Source organism: Sitophilus oryzae, unplaced genomic scaffold (genome assembly GCF_002938485.1).
Source record: "Sitophilus oryzae breed Bouriz unplaced genomic scaffold, Soryzae_2.0 scaffold_179_pilon_pilon, whole genome shotgun sequence".
Taxonomy (NCBI): domain Eukaryota; kingdom Metazoa; phylum Arthropoda; class Insecta; order Coleoptera; family Curculionidae; genus Sitophilus; species Sitophilus oryzae.
Window position 1 is genome coordinate 1,786,693 of NW_022146501.1, and position 26,151 is coordinate 1,812,843.

The 26,151-nt window shown below is 33.4% G+C and overlaps 2 protein-coding genes and 1 long non-coding RNA gene across 5 annotated transcripts in view; 2 read left to right on the forward strand and 1 right to left on the reverse strand.

Annotated features, from left to right (window-relative positions):
• The window catches only part of LOC115882669 (autophagy-related protein 16-1), a 627,679-nt gene that overhangs the window by 166,436 nt on the left and 435,092 nt on the right, over window positions 1-26,151 (forward strand). The window lies entirely within an intron of this gene.
• The window catches only part of LOC115882668, a 238,576-nt gene that overhangs the window by 135,859 nt on the left and 76,566 nt on the right, over window positions 1-26,151 (reverse strand). For both annotated transcript variants that reach the window (XM_030900862.1, XM_030900861.1), the window contains exon 2: window positions 9,898-9,930. The gene's annotated coding sequence lies outside the window, so the exon portion shown is untranslated. The remainder of the gene's footprint in view (window positions 1-9,897; window positions 9,931-26,151) is intronic.
• LOC115882671 overlaps window positions 1-26,151 on the forward strand; it is a 169,845-nt gene that overhangs the window by 92,514 nt on the left and 51,180 nt on the right. The window lies entirely within an intron of this gene.

Sequence of the window (26,151 nt, forward strand, 5' to 3'; positions counted from 1 at the left end):
ATGGAATGGAAACGAAAGGTATAGTGAAAATAAACCTTTAGGCTTTCCGCAACCGGAGCTGTTTTTCGGAATTTTCAATTTTAACATAACCTAAAAATTATTGAATTTTGTTTGTCTTCCCAGGACGAATGTTCACATAGAGAGTGTATTTACAGTGATCAATAAGTTGTAGACAGGTACAGAAAATATAGCCCATAACCATTATTTTTTGACTATAGAAAGATATTTTTTGTGTCTATTGACTTTAAAAAATAATATATTTAAATAACTATATCGTTTTAGAAATATTGATTTAACATATCTTAATTATCAGAGTCTAGTAAAAATTGTCTATAATATATTTCTTATTTCATCTTTTATAATTAGAGTAAATAATAATATTATTATATTCCAAAATAAAACTCTAAAGTTGATTATATTTTATTAAAGTTCAATTTGTTTTATTTCCAGGTGAGTAAGCAGTTAACTTTTTGTAATCGAAGACTTGAAATATACTTGGTAAGTTACCTATACAGGGTGGTTCTTAAATCAGTGCAAATATTTTCAGAGATGGTAGATCTCGATAAAAGAACTATATTTTATCTTTGTCGTTTTCAAGTAATCCAAACTAGCCAAAGTTATTTTACTTTGAAAATTTAAAAAAAAAAAATTTGCTTAAATTACCACCTCTAAAAATATTTACACTTATTTAAAACGCACCCTGTATATAGGATAAAAAGATCCTCAATATAAGTATGTATATTTACTAAAAATATCATACAATAATAGAACAATAATCCACTAAAAACATAGTATATAGTATATATAATGAACAGTAGTTGTAACAAGAAAAACCAATGAGATAAAGCCAGAACAATGAACTGAAATAATACATTTTTTCTGTTAGTTCATTTACTATTACACAGTTATAACTTATACAATTCCGTACCAGACTTAACGACTTAACCACTAATGAAGTAACAAAAGAAACTAATTAACTTTCCTTACTATTACAGCAACAACAACTTACAACTCTCAATTTCCTTAAAGATTAGCTTTTTGTTTATACTTAGAACAGTTTGAACGTTAAATAGTTTTAGTTTTACGGAAAAAATGAAAAGAGCAATACGCATAGAGAATAAAGAGAATAACAGTGTAACAGAAGAAAATATGGTTTCACTACCAGAGTAATTTTACTAGGATGAAATCGTGTGTATTTCCATGATTATTTTAAATATTATAGTTGAGCGTTGGACAGCAGCATACGTTTTATTTCAAACCAATAATCAACGAGAATATTCGTATAATTTAATAAAATTACTGTAAATCACTATAAATAATGAATTGTTTGTAATTGAACTGTAATTTCTGTATTATTAATCCGGTAAATGATGGAGATAAACAATTGTGATTGATTCAAACTTTATTTTATGATGAAACTTTTGTTAACAACATTCAAACAAATCTCCAACATGAATAATGGACAAAACATTTATACAAAAACAGACCACACAAAACAAATTGATGGATAGTGTTAGTTAGTAGTAGTCAGAGATATAGATGTAGTAGTATTTTGGTTTAATGACCAGAGCTGCCAGGCTATCCGAGTGATAGAATTATCATTTAAGTTTATAAAAAGCATTCATAAAAATATATATCCTTCAAATTCTTCAATTTAATAGCTGTTCATTAAAGTATTTTTTTGATGCACCCTAGGGGAGATATATCTCTATTGAGACCCAGTCTTTTCCTGGTTAGGCGACTTTATGTTGAAGCAAAGGGCCAAGGTCAGTCATCTGTTTCTTTCGCCTTCAATTTTCAGTGTATTGTAATTTAGACCGTTTACGCAGGAATATGTGATACATAAGTACAACGAAATGTGTGTAATTTCCTTATTGAAAATCAGGAAGACGTTCTTCGGTTGTTCTTCGTACGATACCTCTTCTGCTCTCGCTAAATAGGAAAATAGGAATCGTATCTAGTTCTAAACGTCTTTTTTTCTTTCCTCTCCGTATACTGCTCGCCTGGTTGCTCTCCATCATCATCATCATCATCTTTTTCTCTCCGACGGCGCTCATCCTTTACCTCGTGCCCGTTTCGAACTAGAAAAAGGTGATAGGTCATCGAAAGCGAAATCGACTGACTGGCCATTTATGCCGCATGCGGTCTCGACAATAATAGACGCATAAACCGTGCTGGAAGTGGTGCTGAAACAGCGGCGGAACCTCGTAAGAATTTAAAAAGGATTTTAAAAAAGCAGTCTGACAAACTGATCTGAAAAAAACTTGAAAAAAAGGAGAGTGAAAAAAACTTTTTTGAAAAAATATCAATCTTCCTTAATTCCAAATATTCTCTGACTCTCTAACTATAATTCTCTAACTATATGTAACTTTCTTTATCTCTACATTTATGAAATTTAGGAATAGATTAGATTTTGAGGTGGCTATCCCCTGTTCCACTGCGATCATTTTCAAAGGGTTTAACCACTTGGAGACTGATCCCTCCATATAGCTCTTTGTCAATGGTCTATCATTGCCTAGCACAAAGAATCGCTCATTTGCCATGAAATATGTCCTGTCGTTTCTTCTTTAGATTGACAAAATCTCGATATAGCTTCGTGCGTCCATCCCTGTAGCAGTTTTAGATGCCTATTTAGCTTACTATGTCCTCTTAGTACACCAGTACAGCGTTGATAGTCTTCCTGTCATTGTTTATCAGGTATACCATAAATTTAAGCGAATATTCTGCTATGAACTTTTAGGCCTGTTTCTGCCCTGGTTAATTTCAGTTCTAGAGATTTGTTGGCCACCTCCTGTTTTGTGGTCACTCTTGTGATTGCTTTTGCATCACCGCAGAAAGGTTCTGGGCCTATGAATGGCATTTATGAGTTTTGTTTATCTATTTCATCTGTCTTATCGTTGCCATTGTGACGTTCGTGCCATGGTATCCAGACTAACGTGTATTTAGAGCACGCACAAAGAACCATATATGTTAAAAATGTATCTCTACCTCTATGCTTCTTCTTCAAGTACTGTCTCCTAACGGAGGTTGGTTTGGCTATCATATCACTGTCTGGGGTTCTTGAATACGTCTTCCTTGGATTCTCTCTCCATAATATTGTCATAATTGGTATTTAGGATTTCTTATTCAATTTGTTTTTTAAGATATCCAATTTGTTTTTTAAGGGTTTTATTATATATTTCTTCTTCTTTGTCCATACGGCGTAGCACCTCGATATTTGCAACTCTGTCGACCCAAGAAATTCGTAACATGCGACGAATATCTTTCGAAAGCTATGAGTTTGTTGATTTTGGTTCTTTTAACGCTCCACGCTTCGGCACCACACAATAAGGTTGAAAACACGTAGCATCGGAGTAGTCTTGTTCTTAAATCTAAGTTAGTTTATTTCTTTACTGCAAAGAAATTTATAGAATTTTAAAAACATAATTTCTGGCTCTCAATTCTGAACCTCAATTATCGATTTTATTTCTTGTAATTTTTGACAGTTTCATTTATTATTGTGTCTACGCATTTGTAGTATTTGACTTTTTCTTTTGGTGTACTGTGTATTAGTATTGTAGTATTTATACACTCAGATGCAAAAAAACGCAACGGAGAAATTTTTGATCAAATGAACTTGCCACCAACAATTTGCACCTTTTTCAATTATCATTTCTTTTTGAAGTGATTTTTCAATATGATAAGACAGTTTAGGTGATTATTGTGAACTATTTACTACTATAAACTGCCAATCATATTCGACTTTTAGGAAACTGCTTGGCAGGAGGGTGGTACCAGCTTCATTAAATGAACTTCGCTTGGTCCTTAATGAATAATAGGAAAATATAAAGCAATATGATATATGCAGCCTCAATGACAGTATGAACGGACATATAAAGGCAGTTATAGAAGCCAAGGGAGGCGATACAAAGTATTACGGTATTTTTTACATTTTTTTTCTATTTGTATACGTGAGTATCACAGATGTTTTCCTTAATATCGTTAATTCTCTTATCGTTATTAATGTTTATTAAAACTGGGACTGTATCGTTAGTCTTTAACGTTTTTAGTATAGAATAGAATATCCAATGCAGCGTAATATGACGTTACGACAGTAGTCACCAAAACCATCTCGTCATATTAAAAAATTGGCGCCGTGAGGCACGTATACCGTTTTCAGGAGACATATATCCTTTGAAGTACGTCCTGAAGTGACCTCTACGAGATCAATTAATTGTCCTACAACACCTGTCCGCCACTGGGTGGTGAACCGGGTACCGTCCTAGCAGGCGCGGGGAAGAAACGGACGATGAGGAATCGTGACGGGCGCGGAATTGCCGATACGCTTTTGTTTCCATTTTCTCTATCGTTCCCCTTTTTTTCTTCTTCTTTTTCCTCTTCTTCTGCTTCTCCTTTTGTTTTGCTTTCGGTCGTTTAGACGTTGTTGTCGATCTGGCGTCCGTCCGTCCGCGGGAACGGTTGCCGCCGCTTTTTAACTTCTGTTAAACGGAAGAAGATGCGAGGTAGACTCGCTTCTTCTTGGCTGCTTCTTATGATGGGCCCGATAAAATAGAGCCCATTGTTGATGAAGTCTCGGCCCGAGTGAAAGAGGGGAAAAATGCGGCGTTGGTAATGTAGGAAACGACGACGCCGGGTTCCGTAAATGTTATCCGTTGCGGGTTTATTGAAGTTTTATTTTTCCTCTCGACGAACACCAAGATAGATGAGTTGTAGATTTTTCTGTCCTGAGTAAAACAATCTCGGTGATTCTTTATACAGGGTGTTTCAAAAAACATGTGCCGTCTCTCGTGGGGAGATTTCTCACGTAAAAATAAGATCTGTCTTTCAAATCAATACAGGTCCGATTCTGCTTTGTTTCGTATCTACAGGGTATTTTAATAATCTTTCGATTTATTATAATTTTCTTCCAAGTACTTTTAGTGATTCGAATTAAATTTTGAGGGTAAAAGTTACTATAAATACGACATATTTTAAAGCTAAAAAATCGTCGACATGTCCACTAGGAACGTGCATATGAGTTATCACTGGAATATTTTTCTAAAAAAGCATGTGCGCCATTGCTTTTTTTTCTCTTGTCAGCGAAATAGTAAGCAGTTTAATACCGATTAAAATTTGTCTCTTGATATTTTGTCGATTTCGGCCTCTTTGATGAGATAAATGTGACTTTATTAATTTGCCTTGATCAAAGTCTAATAGCAACACTTAAAATTTTTTAATATAATTAACTTGCAAAAGGGGCAACAGGGCAACGGCCCAGCTACGTCGAAACACCGGTTCCCATTAGAACACCGAAGTTAAGCGACGTAAGGCGATGCTAGTGGATGGACGGGTGACCGGTTCGAAACTTTGCATCGTGCTGTTGTCCAAAAGGGAAAAGTGTAAAATCTATTGATACACACTGCTCATTCACGCCGGTTCAAGGCCGGATGAGATCGGATATCTCGTGAGTAAGAGTTAATTTAGACACTTCCTAAGTCGGTAGGCCATTGACCATGATATATGGCCGAGGACCGCGGTTCGGATTCCGCGTAAACAAGTAGGTCCCGTCCAGTTTAGCCATTGCAGCAGAAAGGAGACGTTAACTTGAACCTCAAAAAAAAACTTGCAAAAGTTTTAAATAAGTACTCGTTGATTCCTCATCAAATTTCTGTTTGTGTTCTTAAGAATTGTTTCAAGATTAAGATGTGCTGAAAAAAGTGAAGTGCTTACTTCTACTCTATTTAAAAAGGAGCTGGAAGAAAAAAATAAAACAAAGCTGATAGAGTTAAGAAAAATTTAAGTCAAAATGCAATTCTCGCTGAAAAAAACAGTTGCACAAGAACAGAAGAAGCAAAGAACACATAAAGAGAAGACTAAGGATACCCAGGAAACTTATTGTATCGTTTGTCATGAATGTTTCGACGAAGACTAGATTCAGTGTTGTAAATGTAAAAACTGGACCCATGAAGCTTGTTTTGGCTTTGAAAAAGATCAAATGTATTACATATGTGATCTGTGATGAAATTTTTGTTTTCTGCGGCAATATCCACATTTTTTTCTGTCGGATATTAACCGCCAATTTTTCGGAATTTTGAAATGTGTTTTTTTCTTCAGATAATTTTGTACTGTTATGTTGTTTTTAATATTTATGTTTGTTAGTTTTTAAATGTGTAAGGTAAATGTAAAACAATCGAAGGGTACAGAGGAAAACAGGTTTTCGCTATTAGAAAAAAAAATTGATAGAAAAATCAAAAATTTATTGGTAAATGGTCATGACTTAGCCCGTTTTTTCCCTGAACACTTTTGTATTTTGAAGTATTTTATTTCACTCGATAACCAGATTTATGCTTACATAAATAATATAGAGAAACAGAACAAAAACTAGAAAATAATAATAAATTAATGTTTTGATTTGTGTAAAAAAGTAAAAAAGTTTTTTACCTTGAAATTTGTTTTATAGGAGAGAAGTCACCTCAATTTTCTCAATTAATTATGCACCAGTGAGATAAAATGCTCCTGAGCTTCCTTTTCACAAAACTTTTTCAAACTCTGCAAATTGGCAAAACGATTAAAATGGCGACCAGAACGCTATCAAATAGGCGCGTAAAAACTATCTTTAGAACAAAATTTAACATATTTTCTATCAGATGACATTATTATCTCAATTTCGCTAAAAATTGACTTAGCCCGTTTTTCCCCTGTACTCTTCAATCGTTTGAATATGATTTTGTTGCAGAACTTTGTTATTAAAGGTATGTCTTGCGATGATTTGTTATCATGCCCGATACTGCCCGACTTTCCTCTACCTATAATATTTGTACCAAATTATTAGCCTTCGACAATGTCGAGATTGACGCGTCAACAAATCAATTGTCGACGTGACATTCTCGACATCGCCCAACTCTGATAGTAAGACGGATCTGAGTAAAATACACAATTGCATAAACTGTTTATCCTGTTACGTAAATACCGAAACCGTATCATTTCTGTTTCTGATTTAATAACAAACTAGTTGCGGAGATCCATTTCCCGCATATCTGATAAACCGTTCTCTATTGATTGTAGGGGACGCGGAATGGTACTTATTCAGGTACCACAGCTAAGTAAGTAAGTCTCTCTCCCGCGCCGAAACCTGCTCATTACCGAATGCTCGTTCCTGCTAACTAAACGCCCAACGTTTGTCAGTTTACCGTTGGCTGCCGGTATTATTCCGTTTCCAATTTGCATCCGCGCAGAATACCTATATCTGCTGGCTCCATCTCGCTACCCAGTTCTCTCGTTTCGCTGCCGCTACCAATTGCTGCGCGCTATTTTTTTCTCTCCTGGTGTGCACCGCTTTTCGTAAACGATTTACAGTTAGGGCAAAACATCGGTTCTTGGACTTGGATGCTAGTGGTGTAGGTCGGAGGAATATCGAGGAAATTTTAATAGACGAATTTGCCTCGGATATGCGAGGGTTGTGTTTTATATTTTGCATATAGAGGTAGAAAAAAAAACATTACATAACTTTTAAACACTACTGTTTTTCGAATGAATGATCGTAAACTAACAGGTATAAAGTGTAACTGAAACCACTAATTTATTCCATTAATTACGAGGTTCCGAATGGAGCTTCTATTATGGAGTTCCTACTATGAAGCGTCTATGGGGCGTCCTACTATGGAGCGTCTATTACGCTGTACTGTTCGGGTCGCTCTCAGGGGTCGGCTAAAGCGGGTGTGTATGGCCGAAGGAAATATATACAAAGTGGCCCATCGAAAACGTTCCGCAAGGCATAACGGCCAGGGTATGTTTTTTTTCAAAAAATCCAAAAACACGTCAATTTTGTTTGTAAGGGGGACAACTTTTGCCCCAAAGATGATTGCAAAATCTTCAACCCTCTAAGCGGGGGTGTCATCCCCCAACTTTTTTCAAATAGGAAGGGGGGTCAAGTGGCACTGCAATGAAAAGATTGAAATGAAAAAAAAATGAAAATGATTTTTATTCTCTATATTTCCCCGCTTCGTTTTTGAAAATCTGTGGAGTCGTTGAGAAAATATGAAGGATTGAAATTTGAAAAGTTTATTTAAACATTTATCAGAGTAAATGATAATGATAAATTTCTTCGACCAATTTGCTGTTTTTTTTCTTATTATTTCTAGATGTTTACGCATTTTTTCATTTGCCACAAGGTTGAACGATCAGTTGCGGTAGTTGCTAGATAGCTGTTCTTGTGCGTTGAAGTTCTTGAGCGTTGAAACTTGTGCGTTGAAGTTATTCTCAATATCGTTCAACTGACCCACAATAGAATTTACAAAAATACCAGCCCACACGTTCAATTTCTGAGGGTTTTGTGTGTGCACCTCGTGAAAAACTCTGGGGTTGTCCTCAGCCAAGTACCGATAGTTATGCCGATTAACTAAACCGTTCTAAAAGAAATTACACTCATCCGAAAAACACACATTAAATAGGAAATTATTATCATTCGCCACTCGTTCACTCATAGTTTCACAAAATTGCAAGTGACGATCAAAAATCGTCTTCGTTGAGTTCTTGTACCAACTGAATTTTGTACGGGTGGAACTTGTGTTTTTTTAATATACTTTGGACACTTGTACGATTCACGCCGGTCTTATTGGTTAATTTTCTTGTACTCAGCTTACTATCCATGGCAACTTGGCCTAATACGAATATCTCCATAGCTTCATTTACTACAGGATTTTTTCTCTGCCTCTTTTTATTCATAACGGAACCAGTTTCGCGAAATTTTGCTACTACCTCGCGCCATAAAGGTGTTTGTCAGGATGGCGTTCATTGAATATCTGCGCAACCTGATTGCCACGTTCATTATTTTTAAAATAAAGTTCGATTATTTCCACTTTTTCTGCAAGTGAGTACACCATAATTGTTAAAAAGTTTAACGATATTGAGAAGAAATGCAACGCACAAGTCACAGAACAGCTATCTAGTAACTACCGCACCTGACCGTTCAACCTTTTGGCAAGTGAAAAAATGCGTAAACATCTAGAAATAATAAGAAAATACAGCAAATTGGTCGAAGGAATTATTTACTCTGATATTGAATTTTCTGAATAAAAAAATACCCTGGCCGTTATGCTTTGCGGAACGTTTTCGATGGGCCACCCTGTATATTATATTTCAGAAATCTGCCTAAGGCTTAGCCCGATCCTGTCGTGTTAAGCCACATCCAATTTTTTTGACACACTGTATAGGAAAGCTAATAGTGATGCCAAAGTGTTTTTTGTTGTATAAAAACATATTAAGCTAGAGGTTCAAAAAAAATTATGGATCTTAACATAACACTATATATAATGACTTTAATATATTTTTTAAATATAGTTCTAGAAATAAGTTATAAATTGAACTACCCCATAAATGTTGGTGTATATCCATAATTTTATTACTGTCTTCGTATTAATCGCTTCTAAGAATTTTATTAGTTTTGTTTAATCAAAGCCGCATAAATACTACTCGCAACATAGTAACTAATTACATCTGCAATTAACGAGTTTATTAAAATGCTATAAATTTCTTCAGTATGTGTCTGTTTTTTATTTTATGTTTGTTTATATCTGGCTAGAGGCTACTTTAAGACACGGACAAGTTGATCAACGTGGAAGGATTGGAATTAATCAAAATATTTCATTTTTCTATTGACGGTAAACTCATCGGCCTAGTTTTTTGAGCTCGAGAATTAATAAATATTTTTAACACTTCCATTAATTAAATTAATCACCAGTTTAGTCAATTAATTCTTGAATAAGTTTCCACATCTACAGTATTTCTAATAAGGCAGAAAATATAGTTTTTCCTCTACACATACATACGAAAATAGACCTGAACATATAGACACAACATTACAACATTGGAATAACTGGATGATTATTTTCACTTTCGTATATTTTTTGTTATACATACCTTTCTAAATGGCGTTGTACTATAAAGGTCTATCTGAAAAAGAAATAAATATACATTAGTATATCTTTATCTATATTTACTATAAGTAAAATTAAACCAAATGGCATATTACAGTAATTTTTAAAATATTTTAATATTATTTGAATATCTCACCTAATTTTGGAGATAATATAATTTTTTTTCATAGCAACTGTTAAAATTGTCTTAACTTTAGCAGTGAGGATAGGTTACTATACTTTAGCAGCGAGGATAGGTTAAAAACTTTATTTCTTTTCGCACGTTTTTTAATTGCTTCCATTTTTGAAAATTTTTGTATTCCTTTTCATAAGTTATTCGGGATTTAAATGGAAGTAGTTTGGATATGGCGTTTGTTGCCTCAGCCTGAATATTTGTTGGTAATTTACTTATTTCGTTTTGAGCCATTTCTGGCTCCAATTCAATCAGCAATCGACACGAAAGAGAATTAAGAAATATTGCCTCAAAACTGACAACTAAAGAGACAGCTTTATTTATTTGTCAAATTACATAGAAACCAACGCCAACCCAGCACAATATTTTTTCTACTCTTAATAAATTCCTTGAAATAATAATTTCTGAATATTTTTTAAAACGTAACTCGCTATGGAAACAAATATTGTTTTATACACGAGGATAAAATGGTATTTTATCGTCTTGTGTAAAAATAACTATTTTATATATAATAAGACGAATAAAATATTTTTAAATCATCTTTCAAACATTCCATCTGCAAATTCATCTGCAGCAGACTCTGTGGGAAGAATGGGGAAACATCAGAAAACCTCATCACTGAGTGCGCCGAGATAACTTTTACTCTGCAATATAATCAGTTTAAATCTCCAATTTCATAACATCTATAAAATTCTTCGTAATAATTTCGACCATTACACAACAAAGTACCAACTCGTTCCTCCGACAACGTTTCGGGCATTATCATGGCCAGAACTCGACCAAACAACCGGTCGTACCGGCTTACGCGCCAGATTTGACCCCGATCGACTGACGTGATGCACCTGCACCGCGATTTCGGTCTCTCGCATTTTTGGTCGACAAAAGGAACGAACGGCCGCGAAAAAAACAGGCCGATCGAGGCAAAGAACCCGGTTGTTCTAAAGGCCGGTCAGCTGACGGTACCGTTTGCTGTACCGCGACGACAAGGACTCGGTGCCGCGTTCGGTTCCGTTCTTGTGCGAATGGTGACGACGAAGACCAAGACTGAGGTAACTGGTTCAGGCTGCCGTTGTCTTACTTTGACTTTTTCCTCTGAGGAAGTTCTCAGTATAGATTGCACTGATAAATAAATAATATAATACAAGTATATTAACAGAATGTGGAATAACAAGAGAATTCAGAGTCTTATCTGGTATCAGACAGGGAGAAAGCCTTAAGCCATGTCCTCTTCTTCTTCTTAAGGTGCCGTGCAGATTCCTGCGTATGCGTTGATCTTTTTCTTCCTTATCAAATGGTTCTATTAATTGCAGCGACTTGGAGTGCTTGGAAGTCCTGTATGCCTGTCCAATGACGAATATTTCTCAGCCATGATAGCTTCCTGCGGTCTATTCCTCTTTTCCCCCCCTCTATTTTACTCCGGAGAATCAGATGCTGAAAGTGATAGCGTTCTCCACGTAGTATATGTCCCAAATAGGCTATTTTCCTCTTCATTCCTCACACGGTCGACCCAGGGCACTCTTAGCATTCGTCGTAGGGTCCACATTTCGAAGGCTTCAATTTGGTTTATTGTTGCTACCTTCAGTGTCCATGCCTCCACACCATATAACAAAACGGACCAGACATAGCACTTCACCATTCTCTATCTAAAGCCGAAGTTCAAGTTCCTATCTGTGAGAAACCTTCGAAGTTTCAGAAAAGTAGATCTTGCTTGTTCGATCCTGCATTTGATCTCCTGATCTGGATCTCCCGTTTCGTTAACCATGCATCCCAAATATTTAAATTGTGTGACCTGCTTGATGACCTCTCCATTTAAGTAAATTCTGGTTTTTGGAATGTTGTTTCTGCTAACAGCCATAAATTTAGTTTTTTTTTGCTTTCATTGTTAACCTTATTTAGAAGAATTTAGGAGATCATTTGCATTGTCTGCCAACATGACTGTGACATCCGCATATCGGATATTATTGATTGGAATGCCATTTATTTTCAAACCAATGGGACTGTCGGAGATTGACTCAGTGAATGCTCTTTCCACATATAAATCGAACAACATTGGAGATAGAATACACCCTTGCCTTACCCCCTTTTTTATTTCAAAATCTTCAGTTAACCCATGTCACTTTAACATACTAATGGACCAAATAATTGAAAGTGTAAACGAGGTTAATACAGGATTTAAGATGGACAACCCTTACCTGAGAATACTCTGTTAATCACGTGATATAATATAGAGAAATAAATACATGAGCAGAGGGAGTGGCTGAAACAACAGACAGAGAACAACCAAAAACTAAATCGTTTCTTTTCTCAGCCATTTCCTATCAGGACTTTTCTTAATCGTCTATAAAACCGGCCCAATGCCCATAAAAGCCGTTTAAAATCGGCGAGATTGATGACGCGACCGTACAACATATGTGTCCCCCTCGGAAACACTTTTATCGCCTCTTGTTACCGATAACTGTAAGACTAGTAGTAGTGTATATAACCATTCGGACGTTATAGTTGCGTAATCGACGCGGAAAATTGCTTTTCGTGTCCCCGAGGAGCTAGGTAGATGATGGACGGTAAACCAGTCTCGGGACGTGACCCAGTTAAACGGGATACCCCGGGGCTATTTTGGGTATTCGTCCATTCAAATGGGTAGTTAAAGGAATCTTTTTTTATCTAACCGAATTGGAATAGTCTTAAAAAATACAGCATGCATACTTATCAACGGTAAAGTAACCAGATATTAAGAGTTTATTACGCTGTACTTTCGGGTCGCTCTCAGGGGTCGGGTAAAGGGGTGTGTTGCCGAAAGAAATATATATTATATTTCAGAAATCTGCCTAAGGCTTAGCCCGATCCTGTCGTGTTATGCCACACCCAAAATTCAACGTAAACAAAGTATACATCCGCGCAATCCATAACATTTATAAAAACGCAACAAGCGCCGTAAAAATTGGTAAAAATATATCAGCACCCTTCAATATCTCGAAAGGACTTAAACAGGGTTGTTGCTTGTCGCCTACTTTGTTTAAAATTTATGTCAAGGAAGCTCTGGATGTATGGAGAAGTAAATGCTCAGGAATGGGGATACAGATTGGTAATCAGTGCTTGACAACCTTGTTGTTCGCCGATGATCAGGTTATAGTTGCTAATGATGAGGCAGATATTGACTATATGCTCAGAAAATTGAAAGAGGAGTACGCAGAATGGGGATTGAAAATGAACATGACAAAAACAGAATATCTAAAAATGGCAGACGATGGACAAGTAGACCGGAGCTTAGAACTCAGCAATATAAAACAATACGAAGAATACAAATATTTAGGAACTATAATATCTCAAGAAGGAACATCAAACAGGGGCATTCAACATAGAACACAACAAGGGCAGAAATGTATCCGAATTCAAAATTCAGTACTTTGGTCGAATAAAATAAAATTAAAAACTAAAATGACAATCTACAAATCGATAGTAGAGCCTATTGTATCGTACGGGTCAGAATGCTGGCAAATGACTGAAAAAAACAGAAAAAGAGTGGATGTGGTAGAAATGGATTTCTTGAGAAGATCGTGTCAGCTATCAAGAACAGAACATATTCGAAATAAAGATATAAGAAGAAAGACACGAAAGGTATTCACAACTATAGACAACATAGAAACAAGATAACTTGTCTGGTATGGACATGTGATGAGAGCTGGGGAAGACCGATGGTCAAAAAGAGCTATAGAATATGCCCCTAGAAATCGAAGGAGAAGAGGAAGACCAGTGATATCATGGGAAGAACGAATTAGAAAAACAATGAGGGATAGGGCCATTAGAGATGACGAATAGCAAAACAGAGAAAAATGGCGATCGAAATGCGGGATGCGGCAGAGGCTGTAGGACCCCCGCTATATGTATGTATGTAAGTGTCGGTTCTGGGTTCACGAATGACATACCTTCATCTGTTTTCGCCATATCAACGACACTTGTTCTTATCTCCTAGTAAACTGCGTAGTTTCTTTTAATGAAGAATCGTTATGGACATGCATTTCGTTGCTTCAAGCTTTTTCAACGCAGCTTGACTGTTCAAAAAGGCAAGCAAGCACTAAATAGATGTAGAGATCTTTTTATTTATTATTTTGTAAAGATTGTTTTTGCAGACCAATGTATTTTGGTTACAGTTCATATCATCTATTTTTTTATATGTATTATTTTTTTGCTTCGTTATAATATGATGACAATGAAATTATTGATTTTTTTTAGGTTTATGTTCTAAAATTAACAAAATTATTAACATTAGAATAGGACTCTCATTAAGGTAGTAATTTGACAATTTTATTAACATAATTTATTTTTTTAGAACAACAAAAGGGTCAGTTGGTGCATGAGAAAGTCAGTGGTTAAGAAAGTAATTGAAATAAAGGTATAAAGTGAACGTTCGTAGCAAATTAGTGGTTTATAACCCTTTCGCGATTCAAGGTGACTAATTTCATCACTACAATATATGTACATGTATGTAATGTTCACAGTGTCGTTGAATTACATGGATCAGGCTTTAATAAAATTGAATAAAAAAAACTAAGGAACGAGAACAAATAAAACTATAACATCTAAGTAAAATTATAAAGTTCAAAAATAAAATTAGGTACCTTCAAACATCTTTTTAATTGATTGATTTACTGCTTGTTAAATATATAATTATTATTAGTGAAAATTTGTTTCCATTGTTTTGCATTTTTTAGTTTGAGGACGATCGCAAGCTCTATAAGTAATATTTTTGAAGATTCTTTCTGAGTTACAATAATCTTACACACTGTTCTTCCAGATTTGTAATAAAATATAAAATAAAAACAATAAAAATATAATAAACAAATAAAATCGAATAATTATAAACGAAGAAAGTGGAAATAATATTAAAAAATCACAGAAAAAAGTGACAAACAACAAAAATTAAATTTGTGACAAAAAAACAAACAAAACTGGAGTTTTCTATATTTATTTTATGTATGAATGTAAAAATAGTATTTGATTTCTTCCTTAGTTTTTTATTCATTCCTTATTTTTTTAGATAAAAAACGAGATTTGGTATGTTAGTGAATGACATAAATTAGGATTCATTGACATATTCAATTGTTTTTGGGCACTTCTTGTTTCACCGGAAATAACTACAACTTTCGATTTTTAAATGACACCCTTGGTATTTTTTTACTTTATTCGATAGAAAATGACACTCTGAATAGAATAACACACATGTCAAATTTTGACATTTTCGCATATCTTTTATTTGAAATTGTAACATGCGGATCATAACGACAATTTGACTCGAAATACCAAGTGTGTAGTACCAAATTATTCTTAAAAAATGTTTTTTCCAAATATGCTAATGAGCCAGCTTTGTTCCATTTGAAAAAAATTGAGATATGATTAAAAACGATTTGGGCATCTTCTAACCGGCCGGCCGGGACAATACACGAAAAACATTATATGATCAAATCTATTTTCCAAGGCTCCTGGATTAAAAATTAGTGTTTTTAACACAGCCATGGCACTCTAGATTGAAATTTAAAATACGATTTTTTTTGTAAGCGAAAAGGTCAAAAGTTGACATATGATATGTCATTCTATTCAGAGTGTTATTTACTATCGAATCAAAAATATACTCAGAGTGCCATTTAAAACAGTTGTAGTCATTTCCTGTGAAACAGGAAGTAACTAGCGATGGGAACTATCGAATGAATTAGACTATCGAATGGTTAATGAATGAATGATTTCAACTATCGAATGGTTTTATTCGAATAAAATCATTCATTCATTTGTAAACTAAAGCATATGTGACAACCTCGCCGTGCGACTAAATGGTTATCGTTGAGCCACGACTATCGAATGCTTTTGATAAATGAAATTTAGTATTCGTTTGGATTTTGTATGCGTCAGTGCATTATTGGTTCTTCCAAATTTTTATAACTTCGCCGTATAAATACTGTGCTATTTTTGCGTTTATTAAAATAGTTAAAATACTAAAATAGTAGTTATTTTTTAATTTTATTTATTGACGATTGTGTGCATGTGCAGGTGGTCAAAATTTTTCCGATAATTTGTGTGGTTTTCCGTAGTCCGATCTTTCAATTATTTCATTTTATATGGTATATGGTCTATTTTTAATGGGAAATTTTGAGAAGTAGCAATTTTTAAGAGAGATGAGATGAACTTACAATTAATTTTAAAAATACATATTTGTATTTTAGATGTTTTAATAATACCTATGAATTAGTTGGAACTTAATAATTATATTTAAGTAATGTGGTTAAATAAATGGTTATCGAACTCAAACTATGGGGTGAGAAAATTAAAATGAAAATTTTACACGTGCCAATTTAAAAAAAAAGTTAACGATGTTTGTATTTTGTTTATGCTTATTATTATTTCTCTTACATGTAGTTTTTTGCGAAGAAATATTTCATTTATTTTTTAAAGTAAATGCCAGTAAAAGTAAATATAATTTTTAAATAGTAATATAAAGCACCTAATATAAATAATTTTGATTTCTAATTTTTTATTTATATTTTCCTTCCATTACACCGCTTGCTTAGAAAATTAATAAATGTTTATATTTCATGATTTTAAAATTTGTTGTTAATATAACAAATTAGTTCTGTAATTATTATTATTTAATAAACCAACGTTGCCAAAAAATTAGAGACTATATTATTTTTAAATAGGATCTAATATAAATAATTTTGACATCTAATTTGTTGTTTATATTTTGCTACTACTTAAAAAAAATATTTATATTAAATGATTTTAAATTTTGTTGTTAATAGGTATAACAAATTATTACTGTTATTATTATTTATTAAACCAGTCTTTGCTTAAAAACATTAAAAATAATTTTCCTACATCCAAAATAACAAGTATTATTGCAGTGTAACAACAGAATATTAATAAAAAATGCAGAATATATAGACATACTATCCCTAACTAACTAAAGCCAAACAATAATATTCTTTGCTAATATCAACTAATACAAAAATATGGCAACAGCGCCTTTCATAATGTATTTTCTGTGTAAATACTAGCACCTCAATAAAAAAAAAATAATGTGTCCTTATCTACATATGACTCCGCAAAAACAAAGATGCCGGCTTCTTTCATAGCATTGCCACCGACCGCTTTCTCGGAAAAAACCTACGTCGCCGGGCGACAACTAAAATTCAGTTAATATTTTATTATAATCGATCCTGACGAATAAATGAATTTCATAAATGAATGAATTTTATAAATGAATGAATTTTATAAATGAATGAATTTTATAAATGAATGAATTTTATAAATGAATGAATTTTATAAATGAATGAATTTTATAAATGAATGAATTTTATAAATGAATGGTTTTTGCTGCCGAATTACTAGAATACAATATTTCAAGGCAGATGACGGATCTATTCGATAATTTTTATTCGAATAGTTTTCAACGAATGTTTTCTTACTAACTATCGAATTATTCGAATGAATTGCAACTATCGAATGTTTCGATAGTATTCATTCGATAGTTCCCACTACTAGAAGTAACCAAAAACAATTGAATACGACAATCAATCTTTATTTATGTCCTATACTAACATACCAAATCTCGTTTTTTTATCTGAAAAAATAAAAAAGTTATAGGGGTGAGCCACTTTTGAGAGGCACCCGGTATAGTATAATAAGATACAAGATAACAGATTTTGGCTAGTCTTTTTAAAAAAATATAGCAGAGTAAAAAAAAACATTTTCATGTCTTTATTTCATTTTTAGTTTTGTGAAACTTAGAAATTTAAAACTGAAGAAATTTATACTATCGCTTATTCTAGATTCATTGTCATGTCATGTGTCTATATAATTTCAAAACGTTTTAAAACCATTATAATACCCGCTGCGCCCTTGCTCTTCGACAATTTTCTAACGTTTTGACGTACGCATCGTCTTCCACCGCGAACGCTCATCAGCAATTCAAAACTGGCCGTAATTGATGCGTTCAAAAATCGCACGTCCGTAATTACGTAAGAGCGCCGCGAGGCCCGAGATGTGGAACGGACCTTATCTCTACGACGAGCTTAGGGATTTTTTCCTTTTTTTTACTATTATCTGTTTTGTCGTTGCGGGGCTTCGTTGCATCACAAATTGTTAAAATGCGCCGAGATTATACGGCTCGGGGTTGGATTACAGTGGAAATTAGCAAGTTAAATGTTTGTTGGTGGGTGTGTAATTAGTCAGATTTAGCAGGAATCGATAAGAAACCTGATAAAAATGTTTAGAATTGTCTTCCTATGTGTTTTTGATGAATATTGAAAGACACGTAAGTGAAATAAGTTAAAATATGTAAGAACAATAGAAAAATGTCACAAATACTAAAAGGTGCATACATTATTAAATCATAAAATGGCGTTATTTCTCCCTTAATTGATGAACATTTTTTTATAGCAAGCGTCTAATTAGTGTAGCAGCATTATTATTAGTACGGGATGCTGCGAAAGTGACTAATCCCGTCTTACTATACTTATTTTATAAACTCTTACCAATTAATAATAATTTATCAATTCATTATAGTTATTAAACCTATCTTCAAATAGAAAATGTGACTAATTTCAATACAGAATAACCATTATGTGTTTTTAATACGTTTTTTATAGGATTTTTTTATTACTTGCTCATATGTTAATTAAGTTATTTTCGATACATAATTCGTTACTAAATATTTACTGTTAAGGTAGGTTTGACCTACAAAATGAAAAGAATGCCCCCGTGTTACTAGATAAATAATATAATATCTCTCATAATAAAATTGAGTATAAAGTTTTAAAAATTCGAAATTTATTCACGAAAAATTAGGTTGACCGTTATGGTTGGTCATTGTTTTGATTTATTTAATTTTGGTTAGCACTCTATTATAACTGGTAGAACATATGTGGTACTACCGGAAAAAAATAGAATACCAACCATATGGTGCGATATTATATTACAGTTAATTATATGCCGTTGGTGATTTATTTTAATTAAAAAAATGACTATGTAGGAGTTGAAATATTTTCGAATTCTATGTGCTATTGTAGTTGAAAAATATTTTTTGGGAAGATAAAACTACTTAAGCGTGATATACAGTATTGGCTATAAGTGGATGAACTTTGTTAAAATAATGTTTTTTTCTGATATGTTTAAAATTAAAATTTGAGCTATATTTATTTCAAGTCAAGTGTCAGTGCTATAAAAATAAATAACATTGTTTTTTTTTAAATTTGCTTTAATAAGGTAGCAAAAAATTTAAATTGAAAAAACCATTGGACAAAAGTAGATGAACAAAATATATATTTAATAAAAAAAAATCTTATGTTAACAAAAACTGAAAAATTAACTTATAATTTACTAGTACTTAGTGTAACCCTTATTTTTAATTACTTTCAGACATCGCTTAGGCATAGATCCCAGAAGATTTTCAATTATTGAAAAATCGATATTTTTCCAAGACTCTTCCAAAGCTGCAAATAATTCTTGCTGATTTTTGTAGAATTTGGTCCTAATGTGTTGATCCAAAATTTCCCATAAATTTTCTATTGGATTCAGGTCTGGGGATTGCGATGGCCATTTGAGAACACTCACCATTTCATCTTCCAAAATCCTTTTAACCAATTGTGAGGCATGTTTCGGGTCGTTATCATGTTGGAAGTAGTGTACAACTGGCATTTTTTCCTCCAAATAAGGCACTAAAAGGTTTTGTAAAATGTCTCTGTAGCCAAACCGATCCATTATGCCCTCAATTTTATGGAAAGGCCCCATCCCATACCCAGAAAAACAGCCCCATACCATGATTGAGCCCCCACCATGTTTTACAGTGGGTCGCGTGTACTTTGGTAGCAATCGTGTGTTGGGAGGTCTTCTTACATGTTGAATTCCATCTAATAACACCAAATTAAACTTTGATTCATCACTAAAACAAACTTTTTTCCATTGTGCCACAGTCCAGTTTTGATGTTCCTTAGCAAATGCTAATCGGGCCTTCATTTTTTTTTTGATAGCAGTGGTTTCTTGGCGGGTCTTCGGGAAAACAACTTCTGGTCAACTAATTTACGTCGGATCGTCCTTGTACTCACTGGTGGATAGCCTTTTTCTTCAAGTTTTGCTTTTATCTTCGTTGACGGCAAAAATGGATCTTGTGAAGAAATTCGTTTTATGGCTTTTATCACATTGGGACCAACTTTTTTAGGTCGTTCTGGTTTTCTTTTTATAGAGACATCTCCTCTCTCATTATATCTCTTTAAAATATAATGTACCGCTGATTTTCCAAGGCGTAATTGCTTCAAACCATCCTTAAAAGTATTCACTACCCGCAACTTAAGATCTGCAGACAAGTTAATTCCACGTGGCATGATATATCACAAGAGCTCAAATGTTTTTAAATCGCAATTGTTCATAAAAGCAGGACAAATGAAACTAACGATTTTTAAAAATATTTGGTTCATCTACTTTTGTCCAAGACAGAAAAGCAACATTTGCCTATTCTTATCTATAACTGATAAGACTAACAGAAGAATTTATATTTGTTTGTAGTATTTTGGTGAGAATGTATTAACCTTTTAACATACAAACGTACATAAAATAATTTTGATATTTAACACCTCAAATCTGATTTTCTTCGCAATTATTGGTATTGGTTCATCCACTTTTGACCGATACTGTACATACAGAGAAAAGATTCTTTCTTGAAAATTTTATCGGAGATCAAAATGTTTGATCCTGCATTTTTAGTGTACCGTTTTGGTTAAAAATGTGGAAAATGTAAATGAGCCGTTACATAACCTGATTATTATTGGTTTCGATTTAATGCATAGACACGTGTAAAACATAAACTAACCCTATTCATTGATTTGCTTTGATCCAATTAGTTTATATTAAGTTTGTGGTACAATCAAACTGTAAATAAACGAATGGTTTGTTTACGTTTTGCTTGTATTTCTTGCTTGAGACCTTAAGAAAAGGATCATCCATATAAGATCGAAATTGCTATTACTCTTCAGTTTAAAGCAATATTTTTATCTGTATACCTTCGCTCAAAGTATTATGGCGAGTTTGAAATTGGTTTTACGATGGTCTTACTCTGTTCCTATGGCGTTTGAAAGTACGACTGAAACAACAATTACCGGAAAATATACGTAGATGCGCCGCTTAAGCGATCGCGGCTAAAATTTATTTTACTTAGGAGGTGCAGCAGCGAAGGTAGAAACTATTAAAACTCTCAAAGTGTTATTAATAGGAAATAATCATTAAAGAGTAGTTTACGATGTAATGCATGATGAAATTTCTTTCTGGACTCTATGGGAATCAGTTTTCACATCAAAATATTTAAATTCGCCCTTTATTTCAGGAACTAAGCAGGCTAGGATAAATCTGTGTGTAGGATCTTTAGTTTTATAAAAAATAGCACAGTGATGTGAAAGCCGCATCTTTGTATCTCTACTAATAAACGAAAGGAGAAACCCTGTGAAACACACTAAAATGGGACACCCTGTACAGCGAGGTTTGTATATTATTAGGCTGAGGTTTAATACAAAATTTAAAAAAAATTAAATGTTTGTCAAATATTTTATGAACGTTTACGTGCTAATCGCCTGTTGATGTCTCTATTTTATGCGGTACCAGTATTTAAACGCCTTTAGGTTTGGTGCGTTCTCCGCCGGTATTGCCACCATCAGAGAATATCGTAAACAAGCGGCATATAGAAATACACGGATTTAAATAGCGGGTATACAATAAATGTATTATATAATTATTCAGTGTTAGGAAGTATTATTTGTGAACATTCTAGGGCTATTTCGGCTATAACGATTTTTTTTAAAGGTGCATAATTATATTTTTTCATTAGCAACATAATTATTACAACATTACCATCATATCTGTTGGTAATTTACTTATTTCGTTGTGAGCCATTTCTGGCTCCAATTCCATCAGCAATCGGCACGAAAGAGAATTAAAAAATATTAACTCAAAACTGACAACTAAAGAGACAGCTTTATTTATTTGTCAAATTACATAGAAACCAACGCCAACCCAGCACAAGATTTTTTCTACTCGTAATAAATTCCTTGAAACAATAATTTCTGAATATTTTTTAAAACGTAACTCGCTATAGAAAAAATATTGTTTTATACACGACGATAAAATTGCATTATCGTCTCCCAAAATTTCATTGGCGATTTCATTGCTCGTGAATTAATCTTTTCCCGGTCGACGATAAAATACCATTTTATCGTCTTGTATAACTATTTTAGAAGATGTTCATAAAAAAATATAAGCACTAGGGTCTACTAACAGGGCATTTTAAGCTTAATAGACATCTAAAGCTGATGTGATTGACGGACAAAGCCGAAAGTTAGGAGACATTTTATGTCTGTGATAGCCTGGAAAATGTGTGGATCTTTGTAGTCGGCAACGATAGCAGAGTCTCCAATTTGCTAGACCTTTTAAAAAAGGATAGGACGGGAAAATGTAGCCTAAAGATCAGAAGAGGGATCAGACAAAAGAGGGGAAAAATAATACAGGATATAAAAATTAAAGCTTCATTCGGAACCTCTCAATTAATGGAATAAATTAGTGGTTTCAATTAGCGTAGAAGTTTGTTTCTCTAATTTGAATGTAACCATTCAGAACGTTAAAATTAGTGGTAGGAATTTTCAATTAGTGGAAACAAACTTTTAACTTTTCGACTAATTATACTTCAAAATTTGCGAGGAATGTCATTTTAGTCTTTGATTATCCCGCAAGAGAAAATGTGGTTAGAAATCAAAAGTTTATTGTTTTATAAGCTAAACCAGCGTGTACCCGCGACTTCATTCGTGTCGAATTAATCATTTGTAATTTGTAATGGTGATGATAAAGCAAAGCAAGAATGTCCATTAACATACAAACTGGATAAAATTTTCTCACATTTATGTCTGCATGAGAAAAACAATATGGCGATATTATTATATAACTTGGTAATATTTGAGGGGTAGTTTCATTTCGTTGGAATTCGACTTTCGAAAAATCCGTTTGCGAAATATAAGCTTTTTACGTCAAGCAGTTTAAGCAGAATCGTGGTTAATCAATTACCCAACTTTTTGGAACACACTGTATGATTTTTTAAAAATTTCAAAATATGTAAAGAAACAAAATAGATTATGCGTGTCCAAGCGTTTTCCCGAAAGACTACTCGTTTTTTAAATAACAAATATTGTAATATTTGAGGGGTGTTTTCACCCTATTGAAATTTGAGATTTGAGAAACCCCTCCTTATCGAACCTCTACACCCCACAGTCAATCTGTTTGCCAAAAAGCAGCTTTGAACATCAGACAGAATCGTGATTACTCAATGGTCATATTTTTTGAAACCCTGTATAAATTTTTAAAAAATCTTAAAATATGTAAAACAACAAAAAACGAGTTTAAGAGTTTTTCCGAAAAACTCACCGGTTTTTAAATAAAAAATATTTTAATATTTGAGGGATAGTTTCACCCTCTTAGAATTCGAGTTTCGAAAAATCCCTTCTTATCGAACCTCTACACCCTAAAGTCAATCTGTTTTCCAAAAATCGGCTTTTTACGTCGAGGGTTTTAAGCAGGATCGTGATTAATCAATGACCAGATTTTTCGAAACACCCTGTATACATTTTTAAAAAATCTTAAAATATGTAAAAAAACAAAATAAAATATACGTGTTTAAGCGTTTTTTCGGAAACTTAACCGTTTTTTAAATAAATAATATTGTAATATGTGAGGGGTGGTTTCACCCCCTTGGAACTGGAATTTCGAAAAATCCCTTCTTATCGAACCTCTACACCCTAGAATCAACCTATATGCCAAAATTGAGCTTCTTACGTTGAGTGGTTTGAGCAGGATCGTGATTAATCAGTATGTCAGTCACTTAAGGATTTTCTCTATGGATACAACTGATTACCGCCAACTGTTGCTAGGATATTCTATTAATTTTAATTGTGTTTTTTAGACATTGTGAATGATCGTAAACTAAAAAGTATAAAGTGTAATTGAAACCACTAATTATTGGGAGGGTCTGAATGAAGCTTTAGAGTTGCAAAAGAAATCACCTACATATAATAAATATAATCAATCAAAGCAATAAAGATTGCTAATTTAACTTTAGAATTCTGTTGAATAGAAAAAAAATAATAGTCTGCACTAGTAAATATGAGAATAAATTGTTAATTTTCAATAGTCGGAATCTTAATTATTAACACTACAAAGCTTCGTAAACAAAAACGAGTATTACGTGAAGAAATGCGAGAAAATAACCTAATCTACTTTCGAGGCTCGCTTGGCCGCGACACTAAGCGACGACTTATTAACATATACGAGTCGTCTAAATAGTTTTACACATGTACACAGTGGCCCAATAATGGCGATGTCTCTAAAAAATAAGAGTGACAAAAAGTGAAAATAGAAAAGTAGAATTTTTTTTTCGTTCCTCATTTCACTTAATCGTAATAAATTAGGAAAACCATAAAACCTTGTTTTACCAATTTTTTGGTTATAGGCAACCTTCGGGATTATACATAATTAGTGGTGAACGAATACAAGACCACGACCAATACCCCGTTGGTCTCGGTCTTGGTCTTGCTGCAAGTTCCTTGCAAGTCTTGCACTTTTTTAATAGATGTTTCTGGGGGCACTTTCTACATAGAAAATATTTAAATAAATAGTATTTTAAGTAAATGAATGCCCTAGAAATAATTTACAGTTTTATCTACAGGGTGGTCCGAACTGTATTCCGGAAACTTCGACAGCATATATTCTGCACATAAAAATAAGTAAAAAAGTTCGTATAAATGTATGTCCTAAAGCGCTTAGTTTTGGAGATACAGGGTGTAGAAGTTTCATTTTGATTTCTATTTTTTTCAAATTATTTCTGAAGTAACATCAATATTTGGATGAAAATTGGTGTCTGGGAGTTTTTTGACATGAGAAATTTGATTTTGATGTCAATATGACTCCTAATGGTAAGTTTTTAACTGGTTTGAAGAGTAATAACTTTTCGTCCGTGCCTGTATAAATTTACTGAGTAAAAAATATACATTTACGACTTTTTTTTCGTCACAAAAGGTCTCCTGGTAAAAATCGCTACGAGTAATGGTTCTAGAAATATTTGGAATCGAAATTATCAATACCTGTCATCACTGACATAAATTAAACATGTTGACTAAACAGTTATGAGACTGAAATCATAAATATGAAATGATTTTGTATCAAAAGTTCAAAAGAAACTGTTTTATCATCCATTTTTTCGAAAAGGAAAACTATAGTTAATATAAAAAGTTCCCAAATGTATAATTTCAGTCAAATAACTATCTACTCAACATGTTTATTTTAACCTACCCATTCTAAATATCTTGAGAACGGTTGTTCGTAACGATTTTTATCGAGAGACATTTCCTACATAAAAAATCATGGAAATCTATATTTTTTCACTTAATAGTTTTATACAGGTACGGACGAAAAGTTATTACTCTTCAAAACAGTTAAAACACATGTAGATGGCGCCCCCTACAAATAGAAGTCATATTGACGTCTAAATTAAATTTCTCATGTCAAAAAACCCCACACACCAATTTTCATCCAAATATTGACGTTACTTTAGAAATTATTTGAAAAAAATCGAAATAAAAATGAAACTTCTACATCCTGTATATCAAAAACTAAGAATTTTATATGAGTGTGGTAACTAAAACTGTGACGAGAATTTTATATATTAGATTTTCCATATATTCATCAACGCAACGGTTCCTGTCGACGAGAGTTACAGTCGACGCACTGTATTACTGGACCACTCTGTACATCGGACAGTTATCCTATCTATGCCGCGCGTATTTTCATATCTGTGTCGTATTCTTGTCGTTTTTCATGCTAACCAATGCCCGACATTCGTACAGGAGCCCGCGTCATCAATAACAGACCTTGTCCTCGACACCGAGACAGACGACAGGCGAATCGATCAAAACTTTCGTTGATTCCCGTCGATTTCCTACTTTGATTTCGTTAGTTTTTTACCTTGGATATCTTCGTTCTGTACACACAGAG